Here is a 26,421-nt window from a genome sequence, read left to right as displayed (position 1 = left end):
ATCACACTGAAAGATGGCAGGCAAGTAAGACATGGTAATTGTTTCTTTCTGCCATCGGGTAAAAATCCCGTGCAATGATCCTAACCCACCTGAAGCAGCTGGCGTCACAGCGGAGGTATTTGAACAGCTGAAAAAAAAGGAACGCACCAGACACTGTTTCTTGGGTGCTTTTCATCCTTGCCTTTCAAAAATGCAGCTCTCAGGGACTATGGAGTTGACCTGGGATCTCATGATGGGACTAAGACTGTACTGAAATGACCTACCATGAACTGTGCATCCTCACAGACAAAAAGAATATATACAGGTATGCAGCATGGTCTTTGCAATTGGCAAGCAGTATAAGGAAGCCTAGAGGGATGCAGGTGGTGCTGTGGGTTAAACCACAGAGCCTAGGACTTGCCGATCAGAAGGTCAGAGGTTCGAATCCCTGCGACGGGGTGAGCTCCCGTTGCTCGGTCCCTGCTCCTGCCCACCTAGCAGTTCGAAAGCATGTCAAAGTGCAAGTAAATAGGTACCGCTCCGGCGGGAAGGTAAACGGCGTTTCCGTGTGCTGTTCTGGTTCGCCAGAAGCGGCTTAGTCATGCTGGCCACATGACCTGTACGCCGGCTCCCTTGGCCAGTAAAGCGAGATGAGCGGCGCAACCCCGGAGTCGGCCACGACTGGACCTAATGGTCACGGGGTCCCTTTACCTTTACCTTTATAAGGAAGCCTCTTGGTTAACCAGGTTGGGCAGAAAGCCTGCTGATCCTACCCCAAACAGCCATCATGACACATAGCCACTGATAGTTTTATCCTCCATGAATTTGCCCAACCCCCCTTTAAAGCCATCTATACTAGCAGCCATCATTACATCTCGTAGTAGACAATTTCATACTTTTATGCACTTGTCTGTCTGTGTCCCAAATTTTCTGTCAGTTTGTTTCATTGGATGTCAAGAACCCATCACTGCACCCTTCATTTCTGCCCGTCCTTGAGGGCACTTTCGCATAGTCCTTGACAGGCTCATTTTGAGTCTTATTTTAATGTCCAAGATCTGTGATCCAAGGCTCTTGAAGATTTCTGAACACCACGAGATCAAGGCAGCAGTTCCATCACATTTCAGAGGAGTGGGAACCTCCAGCAGATCCCCCACTTTGCCAGTACAGTGGTACCTCAGGTTACATACGCTTCAGGTTACAGACTCCACTAACCCAGAAATAATACCTTGGGTTAAGAACTTTGCTTCAGGATGAGAACAGAAATTGCACGGCAGCGAGGTAGCAGCAGGAGGCCCCATTAGCTAAAGTGGTACCTCAGGTTAAGAACAGTTTCAGGTTAAGAACGGACCTCCAGAACGAATTAAGTTCTTAACCTGTATAACATTGACACCAGAGGGCGACATGGAGTCCTGTTTTTCTCTACCTGTTTTCCCTATTTAAATTTACAACGCTTTAAACTGAAACACTTCTTTGATGTGTCCAGATCAGGCATAGGCAAACTCGGCCCTCCAGATGTTTTGGGACTACAATTCCCATCATCCCTGACCACTGGTCCTGTTAGCTAGGGATGGTGGGAGTTGTAGTCCCAAAACATCTGGAGGGACGAGTTTGCCTATGCCTGGTCTAGATCCAGCGCAGGTTAGTGAACAGTCAGCAGTCAGGTTTTCTATAATGTAGGTTATATAAATTTTATGTGATATGTGTGGGACCTGCAACAAAATGTTGCAGTTTGGAGTGCTCCTGTCAAAGGTTCCTGCCAGCTAGCCAGACATGTCATCTTTCAGCATACTCTGTTTCATTTCAAAACACACACACACACACACACACACAGAGAGAGAGAGAGAGAGAGAGAGAGAGAGAGAGAGAGAGAGAGGGGCACTGAATACAGTCCCCTCACTGAGCTGTTTGGGGTGGAGTGGGGGTTACCCCCAATTTATTTATGTTTATGTTTATTTATTTTTAAGTATATGGGACGCGGGTGGCGCTGTGGGTTAAAGCCTCAGCGCCTAGGACTTGCCAATCGAAAGGTCGGCGGTTCGAATCCCCGCGGTGGGGTGCGCTCCCGTCGTTTGGTCCCAGCGCCTGCCAACCTAGCAGTTCGAAAGCACCCCCAGGTGCAAGTAGATAAATAGGGACCGCTTACCAGCGGGAAGGTAAACGGCGTTCCGTGTGCTGCGCTGGCTTGCCAGATGCAGCTTGTCACGCTGGCCACGTGACCCGGAAGTGTCTTCGGACAGCGCTGGCCCCCAGCCTCTTAAGTGAGATGGGCGCACAACCCTAGAGTCTGTCAAGACTGGCCTGTACGGGCAGGGGTACCTTTACCTTTACCTTATTTTTAAGTACATCGACAAGCCTTGAAAATTTCCCCAAACCTGCTAATTCTTCCCCTCTTCTGCATGGATGACAACATGAGATCTTGAAATGGAGGATGAGTTTGCTTCTAGTATACTACAAATCAGGAACGGGGAAATTTTTGAAGAACAAGGGTTTCATTCACGTATTGGCAACCTTCTGGGGTCACAAAGGTGGGTGAAGCCAGAGGCAAAAGCAGGCAGAGCAAGCGACGTGACTTACCTTTGTGCAGCAGGTTACATTCCAGCTACACAAAAGTCAGGGATTTCTGAATGCACACATCACAAGCCTCTCTCCATTCAGCACCCAGGCCAGCAAGAGATAGCATCACAGGCCACAGACCCATTCCAGCCAGGCAAAACCACGCAATTGGCAGGCAGAGCTGGGCTGGCATGGGCTGTGGCTTTAGAAAGAAAAGCAGTAAGTTACAAATGAGTTGTGGTTCTTGATCAACCCACACCACGCTACTTCCAGCAATGCAACTGGGGCCTTTAAGTCACCTTCAAGGGGCAGGGAGAGGGGGAAGGGAAGCAGGACAAAACCTATTTTAGGTCTGATTTCTTTAGCTCAGGAACTGACCTAGTTTTGCCTCCTACCAATTAAAAGCAGAGATTCTCAAAAGAGCCTAAGGGGATTAGGTGCCACAGGGGCAGAATTTCAGGAGGAACTGGAAGCCTTCTTAGCATCCTTCAAAAAATCCTGGCCTGTGTCAGGCAAGGACCACTGAACAAACAAACAAAGAAAGAGAAGGTGCATGGCATATTCAGTGCTTATAGTGAAAATATTTTTCTTTTTCCAAATAAAATATTACTAATTAATTGGGGAGGCGTTTTAAGTAAAAGAAGCGGCAGCGTTTAATCAATCAAGCAGATCAAAATGTTGCAGTCTTGCAAAAACAGCATGTAAAGGAGAGAATATTAAGCTAGGCTTCCCCCTCCACATTTGTCTGGGTAGGAGATATTTGCATTGACGCAAACACGGCAACTTTGTCCTGCAGCCTGAAATAGTCTGGCCCAGTTACAGGTAAGCCAGGTGGACCTTTTCTGCTTACAAATTGCAGGTCTCAGCTCTGGGCCTGCAAGGTTTCAACATGCTCACTTCCTAGAGGGAAAAGAAATGTTACGTCTGGGTGCACCCATAGCAGTTCTTGTGCCCAGGCTTCTCAGAAAGTTCAGCCCTGCCTTGAGCAGGAGAAAGCAGCTTTCGTAACAGCCACCCACATTTATACAGCAAAGCGTCTTCCGTAAGATGGTCTCTGTAAGCTGCCAAACCAAGTAAATCCAGCCGTGGAAGATGCAGGGAAGGGAAAGGGTTCTTCAACAGTTCAGACACATATCTGTGAGGAGGGAATTCCACAATTTAGGGGATTCTACAGAGAATACAAACTTCTGGCCCCCCCCAAAAAAATCCAAGAGCTGTGAAACTCCCAAGAGCTTCCCCTCTGCTGATCTTAACACCTGTGAGTTCTGCAGGGAAAGAGATCTTTCAGCTATGTGGGACCTAAGTTATTTAGGGCTTAACACACTAACGTGAGTACTATAAATTGGACCCAGAAATGAACTGGCAGTCAATGCAGCTCTTAGAACAGGGCCTGTATGAGGTTATGTTCAGTTTATTTTCATACAATCCAGTTTGAGGGAGTACATTGTTCTGGGACAGTTAGCTTAGCACAGTATTTAAGTGTGCTCTGTATCATTCTGTTCAAAAAGACAAAGTGATTTTTTACTACTACTACTACTACTACTACTACTACTACTACTACTATTATTATAACTTATTGGTCTTTTTTTACCAAGGTAATTCAAAGCAACTTTCAATATATGTACATACAAACACATACATTGAAACCAGCATAAAAGAAAAAATAAAGACCCTAAAGGAAAATCCTATTTTTAAAAGGCAGGATTAAAACATTCCACCCACTCATGGCCAAAGATAATTATGAGGCAAAGCCCTGGTTAAAAATGATTTTTATATCATGATGGTGCCAGAACATTCCACAAACAGGGAGTCACCACTGAAAAGGTCCCTTCTCACTTTGCAGAAGGCGGGATCTGCATTGCGACGGCCTGCGCAGCTCTCTTTGACAGATTTCAATTTCAACTGAGTGGGGGGTGACAAAAAAAATTCCGCACCGGGTACCACCTGACCTTGCTACGCCACTGTCTATTACTTATCTTACTTTGCTGGATAACTGCATTTATCTCTCGCTTCCTTTTACCTGCCCTGAAGTCTCCCAACCTCCAGCTTCCCTGGACGCCCTGGAGTTCTAACATTACAAAAGAGAGAAACACTTTTCTCTGACAGCTTTCAACACACCACACACAACTTTATACGCATCTATAATGTCTCCTCTTGGCTTTTCTCTCAACTAAAAAGCCTCAAATGATTCAGCCTTTCCTCAAAAGGGAGCTGCTCCAACCTCTTTATCATTTTGGTGGTCCTTTTCTGGACCTTTTCCAGCTCTGCAGTATCTTTTTTGAGGCGAGGTGACCAGGACTGAACACAGTACTCCCAAGCGCAGTCAGTCACACGGCAGATTTGAAGAATTGTGTTGTGTTAGCAGTGTGCAAGCATGGCGTACCTCATTGTCCTCCAGCTACTGGCATTTAGGGGAACCTGTTCCGGTACAATGAGGTTCCATTTAGTCAGGAGAAGACATTTGAGGGCAACGTGTCAGGAATTCTCTTGTGCAAGGCTCACGCAAATGAGGGCACCTGTTTTCTCCCCAGGGCCTGGTTGCTGTTCTGGGATGCAGAAGGAAGTACAGGGTCGAGAAGCCGTAAGAGCGGTACAGGAAAAGCCAAACCGCAAAGAGCTCTTGGAATAACAAGATCCAGATACTCTTCTACTCCAAAAAGCTCTTAATAGCTTTACAGCAAACTGGCTTCAACCCCACCCAGTTAACCTGTATTAGGCAAGTGAGACTCCCAGCTGGGATGGAAGATGAATTCAATTCTTTCCTGTTTAAAAGCGAACCTACCAAATTTGCACTTTCTGAAATAACACGTGAACAGAAATGGAGGCCTCCTTTGAAATTCAGACTTTTCCAAACCTTCCAGTGCTGATCTCCAGCCAAGTTCCATGAACAAAAAAGCATTTAAGAGGGTAAAGTGTGCATAAAAACTCACATATTGGTGGGGGACATACAAAAATACACCACTGAATTAGGGAGGAAGCAATTTATAAAAATGTGTTGTGCTATGCACAAAGCATATGAATTGGGAGAAATGTACACTAAAATGCTGATAGATTTAATGGGACATATTCTGAAACTGCTGTGGAAATGGGAAAAATGAGAAAGTGCGAGAAACCAACATGAGCAGATCTGCCCCTCCCTTCTCCCAGCAGGCTCTTGAAGCACAGCTTCAGATAAAGGACTTTAGTCTTGATCCCAGACCCCGTACTCTTGAAATGTCCCAGGTCTTAAGCGTTGTAATTCAGGGAGTGTGAAGAGAGCAACAATATCATTGTGTTTTGCTATTATTATCTCTCACATAATTAATACGTGCAACAATAGGTCTCATGGAGACGCAGGTAACTTTTCATGGTTTTAATTTTGATAATTGAAGCACCTTGTTGCTATGGCAGCAGTTGCTATAAAAAATTAACATCTCCGCACATGCAGCAATGACTCAGTTCCACGTCCCCATCTCCCCGCCGCCCCACAGGCATCCAACAAGAAGCTGTTGCTTTGTGCAACTCGTAAGCCCAAATATATGCCCGGGGGGGAGACGAAGAAAGGGGGGGGGACCTCCACTTTAGTCAACATCTGCCAGGGTCACTGTTCTGCACCCATACCAATAACACTGTTTCCATAGAAACTCAAACGGAGAAGCATCAGGCATAAAAATAGCCCCAGTGAGCCGAAAATAACCATCATGTGTCATAAGCAAGAGATACGCTTCTAGCTGCGAGAGATATTTTTACTATCCCTTGTATCGCAAAGGCCGGACCAGAATTTCCCCCCGATCAAAGCAATGTAGCAGTTATGAACTTCTGCCAGTCGCCCTTCGCTGCCGTCACTCTGCTCTCTATGCAAAGGCTGCCCTTACGAGAACAATGACGTCAGGCTGGAAATCCAGCTGCTTCGTTTATTGGGACCAACTAATAGGGTGCTAGCTTTGGAGCTCAACTGAACTCTTCTTCCAAGAAACACAAATCTCATGAGTCCTGCTTAACTCAAAAGCTTGCTTAATTTTTAAACTATCAGCCTTATAACCAGCAGCTTCATTTAGGGAAGGGGTGCTCAGCCCACCCCTTCCTATTTTTCAGACCACATTCTGCAGCACCTATATAGCTCTTCCTACTCCCAGGGAAATCGTAGTTCTATGGCAGTAAGAAAGGACCTTCCATCAATAACTCTGGGCATCTTCTCAAATGGAAGATCAAAAATCTATTTAGACAACGCAGTTCTTTCCTTTGAAGCAAGGAAACAGATCAGTTATCTGAGATGACCAGACTATCCATTTTGTGTTGATTTCCACCCCACCCCAAAAAAACCTAGCTGAAAAAATAAATATACGGTACCTGACTCTAAAGTCAACAGTTGTCAGTGCAGCAAGCACTATGACCCACCACCCTTTCAAGCCAAGAGCTATGGGTAATCACTGGTCCAAAATCTGCTTTAAATCCTGTCTTCCCTTGTTTTGCCACTTAACAAACCAGTAAGTGATTTGCCCAAGTCCACATGCAGGAAGTCAGTGGCAGAGAAAGGAAACTAATCTGAGTCTTCTGAAGTAGTGCTCTAATGCGCTGTTTTCAGAGGGTTAGCTAAATTAATTTGCCAGAGCAAAGAATGAATAAAGAATATTATGGCGCTTTAGGATATTTACAAAAGTTTCTACCACAAAAATTCAGCTAGTGTTTCAGGTTCCACCAAGCTCTTCATTGCTTTCACGAACATCCTGATGCACCCCTTCCCTTTGTTTTTTATTAAAACGTTTATTCAAAAATTACAATACAGCTTTGTCCACTGCCATAATATCACAAAATGATCACTTCAATCCTTAATCCTTTGTTTTAAAATTCCTGATGTTTGGCTGCGAGACCCAAACAGGGGAAAGAGACAGGCACTGACAAAGGCTAACACAAGGGCTTTTCATTAGCCAGAACTTCCCAGAACTCAGTTCCGGCACTTCTCAGGTGGGCCCTTTGCCATTACAAGAGAACAAGAGTTCTGGCACCTCTTTTTCTAGAAAAATAGCACTGGTTAAAGCCCCCTCTCCTTTTCATCCCTTCTCAAAGCTCCCCCTTTTTATTAAGCTTTTGACTTAACCCAGTGGTACTTAAACCATGTGGTACATCTGGAGAGGAGAACATACTTCCAGGGAGAATTCATTCTGGAAGCAGATATCTTTCTTCTCTGCCACCCAAAAACTTGGCTAGACCCTGGAAGGAAACCCTCACAGACCCACCAGAAGGGCTTCTTACTGCACCATCATCCCAATGTTTAGTTTGGTGTTTTTATGCATTTATGGTATTTGCAAGTTGCCCTGTGACCATGCTCATAAAGGGGAAAGAGAGATCAGGAAGAACAGCTGTTTTGTTTTGCTTTGCATTCTCCCCGTTTCCCTCTACATCACTCTTCAGAGCAGAATCAGACACCCTGCTCTCCTAATCCTGATGTAGGATTTACTATCAAAATCCACAGATCTTTGCGTGCAACAACAGACAGTATGCACAGGAGACAGCTGCCTGTGCAAGAACCTCTGCCTGTTCATCTAGGGAACCAATAGTTGCTGCCTAGAAGGTAGTGCAAGTGAAAATTCAGAAGTGGGGAGGAGGGAGATGAATTTCAACAAAGAAGAAAAAAGAAGAACCCAAGTCTTTAACCCCACAATACCCATCCCCAGCTAAACCCTGATATTCAACGCTTTCTTAGCCTTGTCTCTCATGCTGCTAAAATTCAGACTGTAGGTTCCTTGGGGCAGTATCCTGCATTCTTTCATTCTATTTGTACCTGGATGGCATAAACAACAACCACAATACATTTTAGATCATATTCACCTTTGGCAGACAATAAAGAAATCTGGTTTACTCACCTTAACCCCAGCAGGCTTTCTTGCTTTAACTCTGATTAACTTCCCTGGAAGATTCAAGGCTAAATCTCCAACCAAGTTGCCATCCAACTGACTACTGAAAGCCCTTTGCCGGTTTCTAAAGCAATGCTTTTTTTAAAAAACCCATATCCAAGTAACGCAAGACAGCATTCTGAACTGCATCCCTGTCGCTCATGCAGTCCTAGGAAGGGTCATTTCCTGCTGGCTGACTGAACAGCACTAGCCAAAATACTGCCGGGCAGAAGGAGAGACAACCAAAAAATCATTAACGCACGCCCAGGCTTGCAGCCCTCAGCCCATCTGCAACCCAACAGACTTCCAGTAATAAACCTCCTTCAATCTGCTGAGGAAGAGTGATGACCCTCCCCAAACCCCGTAGTGAAGAAACAGTCCTGTCTTCCTGTCATTAGTTATTAAGGTAGATATTCTTTCCACAATTCTAATCCACAGAAAGATAAGCAGGGAAACACCAGTGGGAGACATTATTAACTCACCTCTGGGCTGGCTCATGTTCTAAAAGTGAGTAAGGAGTTTTAGAAAATGCACTTATCCCCTTTGCAGGACTGTTGCAAGAATGCATTTAATATATTACCCACCAAAAAACCAGCTAAAAGGAAACAGTTTGTCTAAGAACCTCATATTTCCCTTGATTTTTTGACACTTTCAACAGCAGAAGTGAAACAGAATCCCTCCAAAAAAAGAGAGCAATGGATCATTGCAGTGCATGCAGCGTGCATGTTTTTCTCTGTGCCTGTGTTGTGTATGAGAAAAACACACAGAGCAAACTCTGAAAAGGAAGGAAACTAATTACAATGCATGCATTTGTCCTACTGGGGAAGTGATACAATGAGAACCACAGAACCAGAAGCCTCAGAGCTGACCTTTAAAAACCCATATGGCCAGACATGCTATTCATTGTTAAATAAGTACTGGGGGTGGGGGAAGATTTCATTTAATCAAACCTGCTTCATTCCACAAAACTTGATAATGACAAATACATTTTAAACCATGGGTTCCAGGAACTGGTCGTTCGCTGCGCCCCAAACCTCCTTCGAAACATCACAGAAGTTTAACCTTTGCTGACATATATTTCTGTTTAGCCCTCCCTCACACAAGCTGACCCCAAACTGATGTTTAATGTATTTAAATATAAAAACAAATCTTGCTCAGCCCCGTGCTGCGCTGCTTCTTATTCCACAGATTCTCCTACCATAAAAAGATTGGTTTTTCTGCACTGCTTCTCCTCCCTCTCCTTTTTATTGTTAGTTTCACTAAAAAAACATTGGGGTTGGTTAGACCCCACTTAACGGGAGAGGGGGCAGCTGATAACACTGAACACTCAACGTGCCGTAGGTCTAAGGGGGGGACTGGACATGTGGTGAAAAAAATCACAGAAAAGCTGTTCAGACAGTAAATCTAGCTAGGAAGGTCTATCATTCTCTCCTCCATTTTTAAAGAATCGTGATTCTGAGAGAATTCTCAGTTGAAGGTGGGGGGACATGAGCAAAGGGCCCCATAGGAATTGTCGCGGTGGCCATTAAGAGAAGCCTGACATCAGCCCTGCATAATTGTTCCCCTGTACTATGAACCATAATATTTAATGCAATTTTCTTTTTGACATTAAATTGAAATCACTGTCAAATACACCTCTTTACAGTATTTCACTTATGACTTAAAAAAAAAGCCAGATGTGAGAGGAAAGTGCATGGGGCGGGGGGGGGGAGGTCGCAAATCCTGCTTTGCTTCTGAAAGCAAACTGAAAGACATGCTCTCTCCAAAATGAAAGCACTCTACCATCGAAACAGAGGTGGGGGGAAAGGGAGAGGGGGAGGGGGAGGTCTGTAGCTCAGCTTTAGGACATGTGACCTGAATGCATGCAGAAGGTCCCGGGTTCAATCCCCCACTGGCGTCTCCAGGTAGGGCTGGGAGAGGCTCCCTGTCTGAAACCCTGGAGAGTCACTGCCAGTCAGTGTAGACAATATGGAGCAAGAAGCAATTGGTACAAAACAGCTTTCTATATTTTGGGGGGTGGGATGGGGGACTGTATTAAGACTGCAATCGAGCAGAGACATTTAAAAAGAGGAGAAAAATTGTGACAATAGATGAAAAAGCAAACATTTCTTTATCAGTACTTAAAAATACAGAAAAGAGAGTAAAAAACATGTTACAAACGTCTGTTAACAAACCTCGACTCTCAAGCTGCAGCAAGAAGCTCTCCATCTGCTCTCCTGGCTATATTTACTTTTCCCAAGCAACAAGTCATTTAAGGATCTACAAGAAGACAGCTGGGGTTTTTTTAAACCCACATTACAAAAGGATCCTCCTCCAGTTCTCTTACTGAACTGCCAGGTAACTCTGCGAACGATCCAGCATCTCCCCAGTGGAAGATTCTCTCTAAAGCAGCCCTCACAGCAAACGGGTACCACAACATCCTAGTACCTCCCTCGTTCCTCCCCTGTGGACCACGTTATCATCGCATGAGCAGTGAGAAGTTCAAGGGGCAGCAGTCTTGGGTTGGCATTTTGGAGCACTCAGTATACTTACAAAGCAAAAAGAGCAGAGCAGAACTGGAGGCCGCCAGCAACCACACTCCTAGCAGTTGGCTGATCCACTGCCCCAAGCTCAAAGAGGGTCTCAGAATTGGGCACCTGCTAACTTTTCGGGTAGCGCTGTGGGTTAAACTACAGAGACTAGGACTTGCCGACCAGAAGGTCGGCGGTTCGAATCCCCGCAACAGGGTGAGCTCCCGTTGCTCGGTCCCTGCTCCTGCCCACCTAGCAGTTTGAAAGCATGTCAAAGTGCAAGTAGATAAATAGGTACCACTCCGGCGGGAAGGTAAATGGCGTTTCCATGCACTGCTCTGGTTTGCCAGAAAGAGCTTAGTCATGCTGGCCACATGACCCGGAAGATATATGCTAGCTCCCTCAGCCAGTAAAGCGAGATGAGCACTGCAACCCCAGAGTCAGTCATGACTGGACCTAATGGTCAGGGGTCCCTTTACCTTTACCTTTTAACTTTTCGGCATTTGATCAGTTTCACCACTTGCTTCCGTGAACATTGGACCAAAGTATGACACTCTCTCAGCTAGAAAAGCATTTGTTAAACAAAGAAATATACCAATTGGGACTGCTCTCAAGATGCTCCCAGAACTTTTACTCCCCACTTCAAAATACAATTTCTTTTACACGAATACCTTAGGATCAGTTCCCACCCCTTAACTGGGTGGAAGCTGCATGGTCTTTCCCACAACCTTTTCCACTGAGAAACCGCCAGCCAATAGCTCAGTCAGTAGAGCATGAGGCTCTTAATCTCAGGGTCATGTGTCTGAGCAGCACGTTGGACAAAAGATTCCTGCATTGCAGAGGATTGGACTAGATGATCCTCCTGGTCCTTTCCAACTCTGTGATTCTATTATTCTATCTCCCTAACAAAACAAAGGCATGGGCAGGAATGGCTGGCCATGGGCATCTCCATATGATCAATATCATTAGGCAACAAGCAAAAACTTCACCCAGGCCTTTGGCTAATTAAACAATCTGTGGCCTTTTAAACTATGGAGGGGTATTGTTTTTGTTTGTTACTATGGTATGCATTTTGTGTCTGGATACTGTAAACCTCCCTGTGGTCCTTGGGTGAAGGGCAGTATTGAAATTTAGATAATAACAAGCAAACAACAACAATCTATTTATTGGATATTTATCCTGATTTGTTTGCACAAATGTTATGCAGAGAATACGACAGACTTCATATGGTCTTCACTGAGAATGCATTTGATTTGTTTGCAGGGGGCGTTATGTAACAATGAGCACTCATCCTGATTTGCCTCTGGGGTGTTTATGTGCCTTCCCATTAATACATTGTTCATCCTACACTTTTCAGTGTTTCCCCATCACTTGCCCAACCACAAGAAGTCAGACTGTTTTTTTAAAAAAAATCATTGTTGTGCCAGGGCAACAGAGCACTTCAATCCACTTTAATTGCACAAACCTACTTTTCCAGTGTGCACTTGAATCACTCCTGAAAAAGGCTAACAGTCTGGAGGCAACCCATGAATGATTTTGTTATGTGTCTACAAGTGTGCTTCCACATGGAGGGTTGATTTTCTAAACGAGTTATTGAGATATTTGCAAGAGGGTCACTGGCAACAGAAGTTTTTTCTTTTACTTATCTGAGTTTCCCTGGATAGGGTAAATCTGAATTAAGGGGGAAGCAGAATATGGCTGACCAAAAAAAATTGTTGTTGTTGTTTAGTCATTTAGTCGTGTCCGACTCTTCGTGACCCCCTGGACCAGAGCACGCCAGGCACTCCTGTCTTCCACTGCCTCCCACAGTTTGGTCAAACTCATGCTGGTGGCTTCAAGAACACTATCCAACCAGGACTATTTGATACAACCTTTGCTAGAGGTATGCAACCAGATTATGGAGGGGAAGAAGGCACCGGAATCGTGGAAAGAAGCCTTCATCACATTGATTCCCAAAGTGGAAACTGAAAAGACTCAACTTAAGAACTACCGTCCCATCTCACTCCTAAATGTGGATTACAAAATTTTTGCAGACATTTTGGCAAGTAGACTTAAACAAGTTTTGAATGAAGTAATTCACAAGGACCAGGCTGGCTTTCTCCCAGGTAGACATTTGTCTGACAACACCAGGAACATTATTGATATTTTGGAACTTTTACAAACAAATATCAATAGGAGAGCGGTGTTAATTTTTATTGATGCAGAGAAAGCCTTTGATAATATTTCTTGGATGTTTATGAAGAAAAATTTGGAAGGGATGGGAGTGGGACGGGGGTTTGAAAATGGAATACAAGCAATCTATACAGAGCAAAAAGCTAAATTGATAGTGAACAATGTGGTGACAGAGGAGTTTAAAATTGAAAAAGGGACACGACAGGGGTGCCCGCTATCTCCTCTTTTATTTATCTCAGTTCTGGAGGTGCTATTGAACATGATCAGAGAGGACCGGTTGGTACAAGGAATAGAGGTCGGAGTGAAACAATATAAACTGAAAGCTTTTGCAGATGATCTAGTTTTAACACTACAGGAGCCAGTATCTAGTACAAAAAGAGTCTTAGAATTGATTCATGAATTTGGTTGGGTGGCGGGATTTAAGCTGAACAAGCAAAAGACCAAGGTTTTGGCCAAAAACTTGACATCTACAGAAACAGAGGGGTTTCAGAAAGAAACAGAACTAAGTGTTGTTAAAAAAGTGAAATACCTAGGGGTTCATTTGACCGTAAAAAATTTGAATTTATTTAAAGACAATTATGAAAAATGTTGGTCGGAGATTAAGAAGGATTTGGAAATTTGGTCAAAGTTGAAACTTTCCTTGTTGGGCAGAATTGCAGCTATAAAGATGAATGTATTGCCGAAAATGTTATTTTTGTTTCAAACCCTACAGATCGTGGACAGAGTGGAATGTTTTGGAAAGTGGCAGAAGGATATATCTAAATTCGTCTGGCAGGGCAAAAAGCCCCGAATAAAGTTTAAAATATTAACTGATTCAAAAGAAAGAGGGGGGTTTGCCCTGTCGGACCTGAGGTTGTATTATGAATCTGCAGCCTTTTGCTGGCTGAAAGATTGGTTTTTGTTGGAGAACACTGATGTCCTGGATCTGGAAGGGTTTGACAATGCTTTTGGTTGGCATGCTTACCTGTGGTACGACAAGGTCAAAGTTCATAAACTATTTAAAAACCATATTGTCAGAAGAGCAATCTTTGCGGTCTGGTCGAAATACAAAGACTTATTGGAGGGCAAGACCCCGAGATGGCTTTCACCGATGGAGGCCAAGGCTAGGAAAAGACCCAATATGGAGGCCTACTGGCCAAAATATTGGGAAATAATTGAAAAAATTGGAGACAAATGGAGGTTGCAGAGCCAAGACAAACTAAAAAATAAGGTGCGGGATTGGCTACATTATGCTCAAATTCAAGAGGTTTTTAAAATGGACAAAAAAGTTGGTTTCCAGGTGGAAAAATCGAAATTAGAGACGGAATTGTTAGAATCAAAAACTAAGACACTTTCGAAAATGTATAACTTGCTGCTTAAATGGAATACACAGGATGAGATAGTGAAATCTGCCATGATAAAATGGGCACAGGATATTGGACACAACATTATGTTTGAAGACTGGGAAAGGCTATGGAACACCGGTATGAAGTTTACGGCATGTAATGCCTTGAAAGAAAACATTATGAAAATGATATACCGGTGGTACATGACCCCAGTCAAGTTAGCTAAGATATATCACTTGTCTGATAATAAATGTTGGAAATGTAAGGAGGCAGAAGGGACATTCTTTCATCTTTGGTGGACCTGCCCAAAAGTGAAGGCCTTCTGGGAAATGATTTATAACGAGTTAAAAAAGGTATTTAAAAAAGGTACTTTCCCAAGAAACCAGAGGCCTTCCTATTGGGCATGGTGGACCAGAAGGTGTTAAAGAAGGACAGAACTCTGTTTATGTACGCTACTACAGCAGCAAGAATCCTTATTGCAAAGCACTGGAAGACCCAAGATTTACCCACGCTGGAGGAGTGGCAGACGCAGTTGATGGACTACATGGAACTGGCTGAAATGACTGGCAGAATCCGAGATTTGGGTGAGGAAACAATGGAAGAGGACTGGAAAAAATTTAAGGACTATTTGCAAAAACACTATAAGTTGTATGAATGTTAAGAAATACGCACGATTATGAATTTTTTTTGCTTTAGCAACTTGATTAGGTAAACTGAAAATTAAGACAAGAAAAAAGAGGTGGTAATATGAAATAATTTTATTATGTTAATTTTAAATGTACAAAGTCGGGATATAATATTGTGAATTTAGAAACATAATAACTGAAAGATACAGTAAGTTAAGAAATAAGGTAACAAATTGCTGAAACTTTTATTACAAAGAACGCAGAGTCGGGAGGATGTGGGGAAGTCCATTTGGAATATTGAAAAAACTACTGAAAATTGGATTGTAATGACCTTTTTATTATTTTGATTTTGTATTTGTTTCTTGTAATTTCTTACCCCAATTTTGTGTCTATGACCTTAAGAAAAGAAACTCAATAAAAAATATTTTATAAAAAAAAAAACAACAAGAACACTATCCAACCATCTCGTCCTCTGTCGTCCCCTTCTCCTTGTGCCCTCCATCTTTCCCAACATCAGGGTCTTTTCCAGGGAGTCTTCTCTTCTCATGAGGTGGCCAAAGTATTGGAGCCTCAGCTTCAGGATCTGTCCTTCCAGTGAGCACTCAGGGCTGATTTCCTTCAGAATGGAGAGGTTTGATCTTCTTGCAGTCCATGGGACTCTCAAGAGTCTCCTCCAGCACCAGAATTCAAAAGCATCCATTCTTCAGCGATCAGCCTTCTTTATGGTCCAGCTCTCACTTCCATACATCACTTCAGGGGAAACCATAGCTTTTACTATACGGACCTTTGTTGGCAAGGTGATGTCTCTACTTTTTAAGATGCTGTCTAGGTTTGTCATTGCTTTTCTCCCAAGAAGCAGGTGTCTTTTAATTTCGTGGCTGATGTCACCATCTGCAGTGATCATGGAGCCCAGTGATGGGACCAGTGGCCATGATCTTCGTTTTTTTGATGTTGAGTTTCAGAAACTCAACAAAACTCGACCAAAAAAATACCCCAAAAAACACCCTTTCATGCATGAGGCATTTGTCCCACTATAAACACCTGTCTGGAAGTACCCTGTTTTTGTATGAATGAGTTCAAGTTAACTCAGCAGGAGGTCTACATGAAAACCCTGTTTTAGCCACTAGTCCACAGCCTGCCACCCAGTTGCTTCTGTCCTACTCAACCTCTGTTGACAAAAGGGGAATGTCAATGTCTTACTGCACTGGCCCTGCCTTATGTATGGAAACATGACCATAAAAGAGGGTTTGCATACTAACAAAATGTGATAGGAGCATGCAACAGCTTCAGACACTTTGGCCTCAAATGACAGTCCACTGAAGTATGGAAATGATAAACAAATAGTCAAATGTGCAACCAATTATTGGAAAAATCAGAGAAAAACTTTAAAAAACAACAACAATAATTCTCCTCCCATTTATGGAACCTGTTGACCCACCCCTCTGAAAACAACATAGAAATGATTTGATTCCTCTCTTCAAAAGTGAAAAAGAAATCAATACTAAAAACTAAGACTAAAAGCTATCCTTTGAGGAAAGGTTAAAGCGTCTGGGACTTTTTTAGTTTAGAAAAACGGTGTGCAAGAGCTGACTTGGCAGAAGTTTGTAAGATGATGCATGCTGGGTAGAGAGTGGATAGAACTTGTGGACCTCCAGTGACACTGAATGTTGAAGATTCAAGACAGACCAAAGAAAAGACATTGTTTATTAAATTTATACACCGCCCTATACCTGTAGCTCTCAGGGCAGTTCACAACATAAAATCACAATATAAAAAACACAAAATACATAATAAAAACGAAGACAAACCCATAATCCCCCCATTTAGGGTATAGTAAAACTACGAACTCGTTCCCACAGGAGGCAGCGACGGCCACCAACTTGGACGGCTTTAAAGGGGATTAGACAAACCTATGGAGGAGGGTTCCCGGTTTCTGTCAACTGGAATAGGGCTGCTGCTCAGCAGCTATTTCTGATACCTCAAATCACTATGAGTTTGTATTGAATTGCATTGGTGCATTTGCTTTTAGCTTTATTGATATGCTAGTGCATGTTCAAAAGTATTGTGGTGGCTGTAATGTTTGTTAATTTTAAATGCTGCCGTTATCAACTGCTCTGAGCGCAACATTTTGTTGTTTTGGAAAAGCGGAATACAAATAGTAAATCATCATCAACAACATCAATTAAAAAGTAGGTTCTAATTGTGCTCTGAAGCAGCTAAGCTACCCTCATGAAGACAAGGAAGCTGACATTTGGTGCACTTGTTGTTTTATACACATGCTTCAAAATGTAGAGGCAGAACCCTGAGATGGTGAGATGGATGGGAAAACTTCAGGCTGCTGGTGAGTGACCCCATTTTTGTGTATTCCTCAGGTAAAGCAAGAAGCAAAATCAAAGTCACCCTGGAAAATACAGAACTAGTCTATCAAGGAGAAAAGTCCTAAATCAGCCAGCTCCCTGCTCTGCTAGCTTTTTTAACACCCCAGAGTTTTTTCCACAAGGGAGTTTTGCAAAATGCAATCCTTCCACCTGCAGTCTAAAATACTACAATTTCTACCACCTCATTCCCACCTCATTTTGCTACAACTGAAGAAAAGGCCAAATTTTCTATGTGGGATTTTAAAAAATCCTAAAGGAAGGAATTGGGTGAGCACCAAACTGCACTTGAGTGCTTGGAGCATTAAAGCACTCCAAGCGAGTTTTCCCAAGAGCTGGACTTAATGGTCAAAGGGCTTTATGCCAGCTCTCCCGTCTCCACCTCCCAAGCTTTTGTTCTAAAAAACCTGATTGTGGTGGAAGGAGAATAGATAAGAACAAACTGCCTTATGCTGAGTCAAACCACTGGTCCACCTTGCTCAATGTTACCTTTTTCATACAAAGCTATATAGTTAGCATAGGCATTAGCAGCACATTCCATTGGGGTGTGAAACCCAGGGAATCTTGCAAAAACACTCAGGGTGTACGGCTTGTGGGGTGCTCAGGTGCGTCAAATCAAGCACATCCTTAAGTCTTCTTGGAGGGGTGAGCCCTGTTGCTCGAGGTGATGAGCAATGCAGGGCTGCCACATGCAAGTGCACCATAAATGCAGCCCCCCCCCCCTGCACAAAGAGTGGTGGGCAGTTCTCACAAGTCAGCTAAAGTGCGCTCCCACTCTTGCAAGAACAGCTTCCCCATGCCTCTTCTGCCTGTATGCACCACGATGCTCATGGCTTGGACAAACAAGGCAGTCTATCCCATTTTGCCACTTGAGGCAAACTGGGAAGGTGCCACCCCTGCCCACTGGTGGGCCAGCCTTGTGGATAGAGGTGGGCATGGCTGGGGGTGCAGGGTGCAGCTCACTGGAAGGTGCAGAGAAGCAGCCTGTTAACCACGATGCACTGCTACAGCTGAGCATGGGCAGGGACCTGCACAGCCACTCTTTATTATTTAGATATTAGAGTGGGACCGGGCCCAGCCAACCCCCAACCCCCATGCACACACCTGTGATGGGAAGGGGCAATAATCCCCACCTTAACAAAAAAAACCAAAAACGCTTAAGGACACAGTATTTCACACACTGTGAAAGGGTTTTAAAAGGCAAAGGTAAAAGGAAAGGGTTAGTTAAAAATTCTATCTGAAACTAAACAAAAAATAGTAACACCATGACTATAGGGCCATGCTTTCAAATTCATGTCTTGGAATATTACTATCTTAGAAGATGAAGAGACCAAAAAGGCAACTGGGTATTTTGAGCTCTACTTGTGAAACTGGGAGGAGTAAGGTAAGTCAATGAGGAGCACCAAGTGATTTCAGGCAAGTCAGGCTTGATCAGGAAAAGGGGATGGGGAGGGAAGAGGGAGCATTTTCCTCTTCATGGAATTGTAGAGTTGGAAGGGACCACAAGGGACATCTAGTCCAACCCCCTGCAAGGCAATAAACTTTTACCCAAAGTGGGGCTCAAACTCACAATAATGAGATTAAGAGTCTCATGCTCCACCAACTGAGCTATCCCTTCAATCACTTTTGTGTCATGTATTTTAGACCAAAACCCTGAGAGAGGAACTGCTCTTTTTCTTTATTGGTCGGTAAGCTGCTCTGGGAGCCTTTTGGCTGAAGAGCAAGATAAAAACAAATAGTAAATTTTGAGAATATATTAGTGAAAGTAACATATAAATATACAGATTGTAGCTGAGCAAATAGCTTACAAAAATGGCTTCCAAAAATGCATACATTAGACAAAATACATACTAAAATGCTGATGAATTTTCATGAGGACTTCTTTAAAAAAAGAAAAGTCACAAACTGATGTGCAAAATCTATTGTGCTGAACTTAAGGCTGGCAAAGTGAGGAAGAGAGATTCCCCCATCTCTCACTGCAAATACTTTGAACTGCTTTTCAAAAGCCTGCTTTGAACTGTTGCTAAGAAAGGAAAACTTGCTCCCCCCCCCCCCAATTCATCTTTAACCCTAAAAACAAACACACACTCTTTGTGGCTCTTAAATCAACAGATGGCAAACTGCTACTGAGTAGAGGCAAGTGTGAAAGTGGCGGCAGTGCTGGGGGGCAGGTGCTTATGAAGTTGGTTTGGTGCAAAAAGAGAGGTTCTGCAAGCTTGTTTTCCTGTTCTCATCTGTCAAACATCAGAGGGCCTTTGGATCTTCCCTGGTTTCGACTGAAGCAAACAGCCTTGTGTTCCAACCACACTCTTTGAGCAACCCAGATTACAAATGACGACTCATATTACTCAATGCAATCAACATCAAAGCTTCTTCCCTGGTTCCACAGATCTCAGCTGCAAGCACCACTCCCATAAGCCTACCTGCTTTCAATACATCCCAAACACGCTCCCTTGTGTCATACACTGGCATCTGAAAAATTACGGCAGACCCAAGTGAGTGGCAACCCTGATTGATGGCTGACTACTGCGATTCCTCACAACTACTCATTCCCCATCTGCAAGTCACAAACTCCAATTCCACAGCACCGCCAAAGAGAATTGCTACTACAAACATCTCCAAGGCAGACACATTGTGGAAAGGCACTTACAGGGCCAATTAGGTTCAAGGTTAACCTAAGAGGCAAGACCTCTTCATCTCTATCATGGGAAGCCAACATAATGCCCTTCAGATACTGGGGAACATAACTTCCAGCAACCCCAGCAAGGCCAATGGCCCAGGGCTGATGGGAGTTGTAGTCCACAACGAATGGAGGGCAATATGTTGACAACCCCTTTGAGAGAGTAAGGCCTGGAGACACATAATAATAAAAACTAACAACAACAACAACCAGAACAGCAGCGTGAGATGCACTAGGTTGCTATACACACGTTCGCAAGCGATAAGCCATCCAGAGGTTAGGTTAGGTTAGGTTCATCAAATGTATGTATTACATCCCATTACGAAATTCCTCCAGCTATTTACAACCAAGTAAGAAATACAATAAAATCACATCAACATATTAAAAACGGTTTTAACAATGCAATCCAGGAAAATATGTATTTGCTTGGCATCAAAATGAGGACAAGGTTGCTGCCTGGTGGGCCTAACATGGGAGAGAAAAGGCCCATTCTCCCATGGCCACCCCCAAACCACCTGTGGAAGGCTTTTTAAAAATGTTTTTAAAATGTTTTAATATTATTCATTATATTTTAGACTCTTTGCTGTTTTGTTAATGCTTGGATTAACTGGCCAGTTTTTAAAACAACAACACTTATCTAATTATTTTTTTTACATTTTTCTTGTTTGTAACATGCTATTTTGTGTCTTATTATATTTAAGCTGCCTTCCAAGGGATATACCCTAAAATAAGGCCCATAAATAAATTTATAGCTAAATAAAATAATAATAAATGTATTACAAGTGGCACATATTCATTACCATTTTCACCTTCCTGGGGGGAAGGAGAAATCGCAAGCATATATAAACCATGAAACATGGCCCCAGGGTCTGGTGATGTTAGAGGCATTGCCCAATAGGTGCTCTTTGAAGCTAGCTGCTCCCAAGTTGATACTCAACTGTGTCAAAAACCTGCAAATCCATCCATCCCCACCTACTGAAAAACAAACCCTCAGGATATACACCTAACCTGTACTACAAGGGTAGCAATGTTGCTATCAGATTACTCCAACATGTAAAAATACATTTTCGCCCTAAGCCATATTATATTTTCACAGTCTTCCCCATAAACTGTTCAAATAAGAGCCACCTTTGTTACAAGGCAGCAATAAGTGAGAAGTAAAATACGTACAAGTCACTTGGTTACCAATGACTCACCTGCCGGACAGGTTGGAACAATACTAGCCTATTAAAAATTTCCTCTTGGAAAGGCCAACCTGCCTCCCTATTGTTCCACCTCTGAATCAGGTGTGTAGATATTTATTATCAAAATTGCTGGTGGTTTAAGAGAGAAAGCAAGGGTGCCACCCCTGATGCTTAGTTTTACCAGCTGACAAAAACCAACCGTGTCGTCACCCTGCATTTGCAAATTACCTTTTGGAAAAAACCTGAGAGCGGTGTTTGATCGCGTTTCTTTTTCACCCTGGCTCCCAAAGCGTTCCCTCGTTCTGCCATCCTTCACTAAGAAGCCTTGCTGAACTGCTGTGGCCACCGGTCTCATCACTGCACACTCTGGTGACAGACAAAGCCCAGCAAAACATCCATGTCCGTGGACAGGAAAGCCCAGTTGAAGAGAAGGGATGGGGAAGGGAGGGGAAGGGAGGGGAAGGGAAGAAGGGAAGGAAGGGGGGAAAGACACGGGAAATAAAACGGATTCTCTGCTCTGCAGGGAACACTAAGCTATGTTGCCATGGAGAAGCGGGGAGCTGTAAAAAATGAACAGAGGTACTCCTTGGAGAGCGAGACTCTGAGGCGGCTTGCAAAGGCACCACTTTGCAGGGGAATAATCCTGAGTGAAAGGCAGGCAGCAAAAGAGGCAATGTCAGAAACAAAAAGAGTCCCAGACTGCAAGAACAAGAGGCTGGAAGGATGAAACAGTGCCCCAAATGGTGCAAAGATCTGGAGCACTGGCACTGCCCGTGACAAAAGGACGCCTTTTGCTTTTTCACCTGTGGGACTTTTTACTAGTTTGCAAAGGGTGGGGGTGGGAAGATGACAAAGGGAGGGCAATGTTTCTACAATTAGACATAGTGTGGAAGAAAGTGGGTATTGCTTTATTTTATTTACAGTGGTACCTCAGGTTAAGTACTTAATTCGTTCCGGAGGTCCGTACTTAACCTGAAACTGTTCTTAACCTGAAGCACCACTTTAGTTAATGGGGCCTCCTGCTGCCGCCGCGCCGCCAGAGCACTATTTCTGTTCTCATCCTGAAGCAAAGTTCTTAACCTGAAACACTATTTCTGGGTTAGTGGAGTCTGTAACCTGAAGCATATGTAACCTGAAGCATATGTAACCGCTGTATTTGCGTACCTTCCATTTAACAACGTCTCTAGGCAACTAATAATAAAAAGTTACAAACCACTAAAAACAAGCAAGTGCATGAAAAGGTTAAAAAATAGAGCAAAACAACCACAGTATTAAAGTAAAAGAACTAACTAAATAAAATCAGCAACAGCAAAACATAACCCAGCTGAACCTAAAGAGGCTGAAGTTTTGTGCTTTTAAAAAAAAAAGATTGGAGGTTTCTTCTTGGTACAGCCAGACATCAGGTGCTCATTTCTGATCCACCGTGGGAGCCTAATCTTTCTGGGGGAGAGTCAAGGAGGGGCAGCCCCCACCACTCCTGATCCACCCTTTTTTAACACCCCAGGGTCAGGCAGGCAGTGTACTAAGGTGGAGCCCAGTAGTAATGGATAAACTGAAAAAGGTGGCGATACCCACAAATGAATCCTGTGTGCTTAAGGAACTACTGCAGCAGAACTTAAGAAGGACCAAACTGGAGGAGGAAGGGAGGCACTGAGGAATAGATAAGCACATTGCAGGGAGAGCAGAAATCTGAGAATACCTAAACAGCCAAGGCCCAGCTCAGCCTCACTCAGACACAGGGAAGCCTTACCCAAGGGCACAAATCTGATTTTCCAGAGCTAAGAGTCACTTGTTCTTCTCCTTACCCACTGAAATGCAGACGGGTACGTCTTCCAGAGCTTAAGAAAAGCTGGACCAAAGGCCCATCGAGTCCAACATCCCGTTCTCACAGTGGCCAGCTCCATGTCCATGGGAGGCCAGTGGCTTTATGAAGAGAATCAGGCAGCCTTCCCCAGCTGCCACCCCAGAACTGAATTTTGGGGCAGCTGCAGACTTGCTGGCAGGCTGCTAAGCATAGGTGTGGAGGACGGCTTCCTTCTCCCTTCTCAAAGCAGTCAACCACAAAAATGAAGAACATTCTGTCCAACATTTCTCCGATGAAAATAGGAATGTCCTATTCTATTATTATTTCTTCTTCTTCTTCTTCTTCTACTACTAAAAGGTAAAGGTACCCCTGCCCGTACGGGCCAGTCGTGTCCGACTCTAGGGTTGTGCGCCCATCTCCCTTAAGACGCCGGGGGCCAGCGCTGTCCGCAGACACTTCCGGGTCACGTGGCCAGCGTGACAAGCTGCATCTGGCGAGCCAGCGCAGCACACGGAAACGCCGTTTACCTTCCCGCTATAAAGCGGTACCTATTTATCTACTTGCACCCGGGAGTGCTTTCGAACTGCTAGGTTGGCAGACGCTGGGACCGAGCAACAGGAGCGCACCCTGCCGTGGGGATTCGAACCACCAACCTGACAATCGGCAAGTCCTAGGCGCTGAGGTTTTACCCACAGCGCCACCCGCGTCCCCTAATCTACTACTACTACTATTATTACTATTAATAATAATACCTTGCCCATCTGACTGGGTTGCCCCTGCCACTCTGGGCAGCTTCCAACATATATAAATCATAGTAAAACTATCCAGGGCTACCTTCCAATGTCTTCTAGAGTTTGTATAGTTACTTATTTCCTTGGCTTGGGGGTCACATAACTCTATATCCTCCAACGTTTCTCTGATTAAAATAAGGACTTCCTAAGGAAAAATGGGACATTCCAGGATAAAATCACACTCCTGCATTTGAATCACAAAGAATGAAACACAAAATTGCATTTTAGGTTTCCATACAATGATGTCAGACCATTCTTGTTCCTCCAGACCAAATAAGTAAGCTAATGAAAAGGCAATTGCTGTGTGATCTTCAATTAATACTTACAGCCATAGCTTATCTTTGTGGCAGCTTCAGTAACTCCTGCTCTCCCACAGGGCAGGGCAAACTTCCTAACCCCAGGAAACCCTAAGAATGCTGATCCCTCAGCCAATAAACCCTAAGCGTCTTTTGCAGAACCCTTGCACACTTGGGAAAGGGCCAAGGCGCAGTGGCAGAGCAGGATTTTGCATGCATGATTGGGAAGTCTTGTGCAACAAACCTGCTTCCCCCAAAGATCTGTCTTTTCGCAGTGAGGAAAGCGACGCAGAAAAACCCAGAAGTGTGAGGTAATACTGGTTTTGAACCAACAGCATTTATCCTCCCTGCAAACAAGTCAGCATCAATGCTCAATAAGCAGGTCACCCTGTGTTCTAATTCAGAGGACTCTGTGACATATTCTAGAGTGTACAGACTCCCATTCGACACCACAACAATCCCCTGTGTTTGTGTAATGCAGGGGGAAGATGACTATTGGTTGGTTCAGTCAATTAAATTAGCACTTTTATATGCTTCAGTTTTAACTCCATCCCAGGGTGGCATCCAACATAACTGGTCAACGACTAAATGACACATCAAAACAGCAGAAAAAATAAACAAGATCAAAATTTGTGCAAAACAACAACTTGGATGGCATACATAGGAAGGCTTTGGCCAAAAAGGGAGCACAATCTCAAAATGATACAGGGAGAACTGAATTTACAAAATAGTAAAATGCCCTCATGGAGCTGCTCTGACTCAGAGTAGACCATGCTTGACTGGGTGGACAAATAGTTTGACCTGGGATAAGGCAGCCTCCCTAGGAAATTTAGGGCCTTTTCTGCTGTGGCAACCAGACTTTGCAACGGCTTTTCTAGCAAAACCTACCTGGCCGCATCTTTCCTCACTTTTCAGTTGACAGCTAAGAAGGAACCTTTCAAGCAGATTTTTGGAACTTGCCTCTTACCCTGAGTTACTGCTGCTTTATTAACTATTGCTGCTGTTTTAATATGACTGGAGGGGATTTAAACTGTTTTAAGCTACGACATTTGTCTGTAATGCCTTTGTTTACAATATCCCAGCATTGCTCAGGAATTCTACAAAACCAAAAAAATTACTTTCAAAATTTTTGGGATCAGTGATTAAAATCAGTCAGGGCCGGCCTGCCCATGAGGCAGGATGAGGTAGCTGCCTTGGCCGGTGGAACCACAAGAGGTGGTGCCCCACGGATGCCTCACCCACCCTGCCACTTCTGCCGCCAGCAAAAAAGGTGTGGCCGTGGCATCCAGTGAGATCTCGTGAGAACCTGCCACCACCATTTTGTGGGCCGCTTGACCCAGGTAAGGAAGCTTCCATGGCGGGGGGGGGGGGGAGCAGCTTCCCATTTCTCTTCAGGACAGAAATGGGACAGTCTGCCCCTGAAATTAGTGCAGTTTTGAAAAGTTCTGTCTGCCATCTCTATTTAAAATTCCCAAAGTTCCCAAAGAGAGATGAAAAGCTCCTCCTAGACTTTGGGAACTATCACGAAAATTTTGGTTACAATATCTTAAGATATTGTAGAGGGCAAAAAGCTTTTCAAAATATATTGTAGATATTTTATAGTTTCTTTTGTTCTTTTGGATACTTATTGACTGTGGCCATATCTTGACAGAGACAGTATACAAAAGCCCCCCCCCCCCCAATATTAATAAAACGTTTTGTTATTTGTTCAACAAAAGCAGAGCTGGGAATGGCCGCTTACCATCTTGCCAGGTGCTGTTGCAGCCCAACACAGCACCTCCCCTTTCACCCGGACGCATGGTGCCATTTTAGGAATGTTCTTTCTGCTACTCCAGCTGCCGCGGAGGCTCATGGGTTCCTGCCAAACCCGTCCTTCAAACGAGTTGATCTGCAACGGCCCTGGAGGGGACGGGCAATGGCCATTTACTTAGCCCAGCCGGCCACTCTGCACAGCATCCAGTTGGTGGGGAGCGTCACCCACCCTTCCCCTCCCTTCATTCATACTTGATCAGTGATACCTCGGGTTAAGAACTTTATTTGTTCTGGAGGTTCATTCTTAACCTGAAACTGTTCTTAAACTGAGGTACCACTTTAGGTAATGGAGCCTCCCGCTGCCGCCGTGCAATTTCTGTTCTCATCCTGAAGCAAAGTTCTTAATCCAAGGTACTATTTCTGGTTTTGAATTATGGACTGCAAGAAGATCAAACCTATCCATTCTTACGGAAATCAGCCCTGAGCGCTCACTGGAAGGAC

The 26,421-nt window shown here is 43.9% G+C and overlaps 1 protein-coding gene across 11 annotated transcripts in view; it reads right to left on the bottom strand.

Moving 5' to 3' along the window:
* PITPNM2 (phosphatidylinositol transfer protein membrane associated 2) overlaps positions 1–26,421 on the bottom strand; it is a 231,620-nt gene that overhangs the window by 150,496 nt on the left and 54,703 nt on the right. Inside the window, exon 1 of one of the 11 annotated variants that reach the window (XM_077920520.1) lies at positions 21,506–21,770. The exons of 9 other annotated variants lie outside the window; for them this stretch is intronic. The gene's annotated coding sequence lies outside the window, so the exon portion shown is untranslated. Of the gene's footprint in view, positions 1–8,375; positions 8,786–21,505; positions 21,771–26,421 lie in introns of those variants that run through there. One more of the 11 variants, XM_077920519.1, reaches the window with a different exon arrangement.

The sequence above is a fragment of the Podarcis muralis genome, chromosome 16 (assembly GCF_964188315.1).
Source record: "Podarcis muralis chromosome 16, rPodMur119.hap1.1, whole genome shotgun sequence".
Taxonomy (NCBI): domain Eukaryota; kingdom Metazoa; phylum Chordata; class Lepidosauria; order Squamata; family Lacertidae; genus Podarcis; species Podarcis muralis.
Note: the sequence above shows the minus strand (reverse complement) of the source record. Positions and strands in the feature narration are given on the sequence as shown.